This window comes from Panthera tigris, chromosome D1, assembly GCF_018350195.1.
Source record: "Panthera tigris isolate Pti1 chromosome D1, P.tigris_Pti1_mat1.1, whole genome shotgun sequence".
Lineage (NCBI taxonomy): Eukaryota > Metazoa > Chordata > Mammalia > Carnivora > Felidae > Panthera > Panthera tigris.
This window is the reverse complement of record NC_056669.1, coordinates 60,003,928-60,009,550: the sequence shown is the minus strand read 5'-3', so window position 1 is coordinate 60,009,550 and position 5,623 is coordinate 60,003,928.

Below are 5,623 nucleotides of genomic sequence, written 5' to 3'. Positions count from 1 at the left end.
ATTATCTCCCCAAATTTTTCTACAGATTCAATGCAATCTTAATAATATCCTAAAAGCTCATTTTGCAGAACCTGATAAGTTTAATTAAAAATTTATAGCAAAATATAAATGGTTAAAAATAGCCACAACACTCTTAAAGAATAGAACTAACATGCGGGGTGCCTGGGTGGCTCAGTCAGTTGAGAGCCCAACCTCAGCTCAGGTCATGATCTCACGGGTTCATGGGTTCGAGCCCCGCATGAGGCTCTGTGCTGACAGCTCAGAGCCTGAAGCCTGCTTCAGATTCTGTGTTTCCCTCTCTCTCTTCCCCTCCCCTGCTCGTGCTCTGTCTCTCTTTCAAAAATAAATAAACATTAAAAAAAAATAGAGCCAACATGGGAAAACTTGATAGATCAAATATCAAGACTTATTATAAAGCTATAATAATTATGAAAGTGTGATACTGGTGCAGGATGGACAACTGGGCCAATGCTAGAAATAAAAGCCCAGAAGCACACCTACTGATTTACAGCCAGTTGTTATATGACAATGGTAGCACTATGTGACAATGAGGAAAGCGCCCACATGCAAGTGTGTGTGGGGGGGGGGGAGGGTGGAGTGGGGGTGGCAGACAGAGAGGAAGACTGAGAGAATCCCAAGCAGACTCTGAGCTGTCAGCACAGAGCTGGGGCAGAGCTGGATCCTACCAACTATGAGATCATGACTTGAGCAGAAATCAAGAGTCTGACACTTAACCGACTGAGCCACCCAGGCACCCCAAGGAAAGGAGGCTACTTTTAGTAAGTGGTACCAGAACTGCTGAATATCCATATGGAAAAAGTTAAACTTGAACCCTCATCTCGTACCACTCACAAATATCAATTTTTTGTAAACAGAAGTATAAAAGGCAAAGCAATTAAATTTTCCAAAGTAATATAAAAGAATATTTTCATGACCTCAGGTAAAGATTGATTTCTTAATGCCAGCTAATTCATTCATGAATATTTACTTATATGTGACACGTACTCTTCTAATTGATGGAAATATATCAGTGAACAGAACAGGTAAATGCTTTTGTGGAGCTTACATGCTAGCCACTATGATTTAGCATTACTTTGCAAATATATCTGTCTAGATGCATGCCAAATAGTTTCATTTTTCTTAGGGTTCAGAAATTTCATCTGAAATTATCTAGGTATGGATCTTTCATTTTATGAATGAGCAAGCATCTTTAAACTTGGGTCTTTAGCTTATGGAAATTTTTTCCTAGTTATTTCCTTGACTATTGTTCATTCCATCTATTCCATCCCCTCCTTTCTTTCCTGCTGGAATGCTTATATTTGCCCTCCATGTCTCTTGTCTTTTCTTGACCAAGTTTATACATTTGCTGAAAAACAAAGAACTATGCATGATAGACTTGAGCTATTTACCCAGAACACTGTTGCAAAAAGAAATGGCTGTTCTGCTTCTATTCAGTTTCTTTCTTTTTCTTTCTTTCTTTTTCTCTTTTTTTTTCTTTTCTCTTTTCTCTTCTTTTCTTTTCTTTTCTTTTCTTTTCTTTTCTTTTCTTTCCTTTCCTTTTCTTTTCTTTTCTTTTCTCTTTTAATTTACACCTCAGAGTTTTAGGGATTCAAGAAAATGCTCCTATCTCTTCCCCCTCTTGGTACAACACCAACTAAACTTTCCCTACAAAATTTGCACACTCTGCTTTATTGTCATTATTTCTAACCAGTTGCTATTGTTTACACATTGCTTTTCTTCTATAGCCATCTTTTTATTTTAAGACAGGATTTTCTCAGCTCTCACTGATGTTACACATTCATTTTTTTTAAGGTTCTCTCGTTTCTTCCCTGTTTTTTACTGGGCCATTTGATTTCTCATATTTGTTATCTTTTTTTCAAGCTCTGATATTTTTCCACATTACTAGCTTCCTTTTATCTGCTCATGGTTATGAATTATGGTTTGACAAATCACTGGTCTTAGCTGACGCAGGTTCTCATAATGTTCTGCCTTTTCAATGAACAGTAGGTTGGGCCTTTTCTTAGGAAGGTTATGAGAAACCTTCTGGCCAGAACACCCATGGAGACATGAGGCAGAGTTCTTTCCACAGGTGCCAAATACTGGAGGCTCTGAAGTGAGGGCCTCCCAACATGGTTTCATGAGAGCTTTCCCCCAAAGGAGGTCAGCTGCTTTCTACCATATTCTCAATAGATCCACAGGAATCCCAAATTTTAGAATGAATTTTCCTCTCTTTTGTGTGACAGGATTGTATATTCTTGTTAAATTTTATTTTCTTAGTTGAATTTTTTGACATACAAAGTTAGAAAGTGGAAATCAAAGTTATGTTGCCATCTTCCCAAAACCCTCTTGGGTGCAATGTTGAATCTTGATCTTCCCTTAGCATTATTTCATAACGGCCTTCTTTTTACCGCACAGTCTTGCATGGTACAGAGCTCTAACTTCTAAGACCATGTTTCACAGTGCTGGCTGAATAACTATCACTGAGGGCAGTATTTCAAAGCTCTAAATCATCTATTATTCTCATGCATACTCACAATTGATAAAAATGATCTTAAAAGTTGGGGTGTCAAACCCTAAAAGACTTTAAGGGAAACTGTGCCTGATCACAGTATACCCATAAGAATCTTATATATTGCTGGAAAGAGCAATGGGCACAATGAAGACTGAAATTCCTTAGTGTGGAATTTTTTGTTAATGGAAGAAAAAAAGGGATTATAAATATAACTGAACAGGTATACATATTTTCTTGATTTCAAACTCTTCAAATCACACTGGGGTACATAAGCTCATGAGTGACCATTTGGTAATAAACTTTGTGGCTAAACAATTTACTGAAAATTCCAAGTCCCTGTTCCCTGGTATACTTTCATATCTAAACATGTCAGTCTCCATCTTAAAACTTCACTGTGGCTTCAGATAAAGTCAAAACTCAAACTTCTTAGCAAGGAGAATGAGCCCTGCATGATCTCTCCAGAATCTCTCTTCTTATTCATGTTCTATGGGACCTCTGTGGCTTTGCAGGAATATCTTTTTGAGTCTATATATGACTATTTCCAGGCAGAATTAGAACTCCATTTTTACTGTTTATACTGTATTAATCATCTGTGTCCTTCAGGTCACATCTCTGCAGACTGGGGAAGGAGCATAGGACTATCCCACTTTGCAAGACCATTTGTAGGCAGTGCAAAGCCCCTCATATTTAGGTCTCAAACTGAAAATGGTACCACATACATAAGATCTTGATTTGTGGAGTCAGGGATTTGCCTTGGAAGGCAGGGAACCTCTCCATTACATCAAATGGTAAGAGTGGAGTAATTCTAAGTGGGCCAAGGGTGAATTAACCCCAAAGTAGCTAGAGATTTAGTGAGGTTATTTTAGGCCGCTAAGATGTTACTACAATGAAGTAGTAAATAGCACTATATATGTTTCCCCAAATTTTGGTGGTTTTCTTCTCCTTCTCCTTCTTTGTAATCTCCTTTAAGTTGTATCCAGGATGGAGGTAGAACTAACTTCTAAGGAACTGCATATCTTGTCCAAAATCTGTCTCTAAACATTGACTATGCATCAAAAATCACACTTGGTTCATTTATTAGTTACATCCTAATCAAAGCTGTGTATTTCAGAGATCTGGAATGTGGTTCCAAGAATAATAAATGTCATTAGTAAGCAGATAAAGAAGCAACCTTATTTTGAATTGCAGGGGGGCAAGAGCTGTGAATAAAATTATCATAAATCCTCAGGCCAATAAATAATTAAAAGAAATCTATAACAAGAATGTCATTGCTTTGGGTGGTGCCTGGATGGCTCAGTTCATTGGGCATCTGACTCTTGATTTTGGCTCAGGTGATGATCTCACAGTTCATGAGTTAGAGCCTCGCATCGGGCTCTGCACTGACAAAATAGAGCCTGCTAGAGATTCTCTCTCTCCCTCTCTCTCTGCCCACCCCCCACTCTCAAAATAAATAAATAAACATTTTTTAAAAAGAATGCTATTGCTTTGGTAATCAATTGGCTTAGAAACAATAGTGGCAGCTGTATACTCATCCATCTTAGCAGGTAAAATAGTGACAGTGTGTATTAATGAAGAGAGAGAGGGATACCTATGAACTTTAGAAATGGTAATAGACAAACTAAGGGTGTGTCAGGAATTGAAGGAGGAGAGTATCCTCCTTTGGAGTTGAGTTGAAAAAGCAAATGAGGGAGCACTGGAGAACATTTTGATCCAGTAAATGTGTTGCTCATACAAGTGGTAGAAAAGATATGTTGCTAATGTTAGAAGTTTAAAAAAACAACAATATGGACCTGCTTGAAATGATAGGAAGCAAAAAAAAGAGGGAAATGCAATAGTAAAGGAAGTTAGAGTCATAGCTTACTAACCATGAACAGAGGTGACAACATTTATAGAAGTTCTGGAAAATACAAAAGCTCGATGAGAAAAAGCAAGAATATAGGAAGACATAGCTAGACCAAAATAGGCCTCTCTGGGTCCCGGAAAGCTTAGGTTCTGGAAGAAAATACTAGCTCTGGTTCGGGAACTAGCTGTCATGATTTGTCTAGCTCGTGAATGTAAAGAATAATGAAAAACCTCCCAAGAAGGCCAGACTCACAGGAATCCCAGGCCAGTAAGTAGCTGTGGTAGCCACTTTGGAGAGAGCTGGAGTCTTTGGAATCCCACAGCAGATACACAGAAATACAAAGAAAAAAGCAGATAACAAGGACTGTGGGAAATGTTGGGCCCTCACCTTTGCTTGAAATTTGTTTTTGTTGAATATCATGCATCCTGCTCAAAAGAAAGTAGATAGTGTATCCTTAGATAAGGCATACTCTCAATGTTGCATCTGGGATGTTTGGAAAGTATGGGGACAAAGGAAAGGGAAAGGAAAATGTAGTGGTTTTATAACATACATACTGATAATTAGGAGAAGAATGATACACTGAAAATTTCTAAATTGAGAAAACAAAAGTTTTTCATATACCATTCTCCTCAAAAAGAAGACTGTTTATATAAATTTTTTTTCACCTCACATTCTGTGGGAATCAGCATCACTCCCAACTTCTTAATTAGAGACACTCCTGAGTCTAGCTCTAGACACTAAATAGACACATTTTGACAAAGAGAACAATTTTGAAAACTTGAAACCATCAATCTTTTGTTTTTTCCCTCATTTTTTCCTTTCTGCCTCCTCCATAGATAAGATTATATTTCTCTTTAAGGACCTATGATGGCAATGTGGCTCTGAACTTCTTTTTGACTAGGGAAATGCTATTGTACAACATGGTGACTACATTTTGTTCTGAGAATTCATGTGTGTTTTCTAAATTTTATGAATATAGAGTTAGTGTTTGTGGTGGAAATTTGTCATTCATTGCAGCCACTCATCATTGGATTGATCTTTCTGTGTTTCAGGAATTTCCCTCCTTATGATTCTATATCTCCCCAAGATGAAAACCATAAAGTCACCTTCATGGCTAATTAATTGGTTTTTCTACCATAACAAAAACTCCAAAATCACAGGAGCTTACAACAAACATTTTTTATTCATTTGTTATGGCCTTGGCTGCAGGCAGTCTGCTGGGACTCTGATCCACAGGTCTTCTCATCCAGGACTCAAGCTGAAGGGGG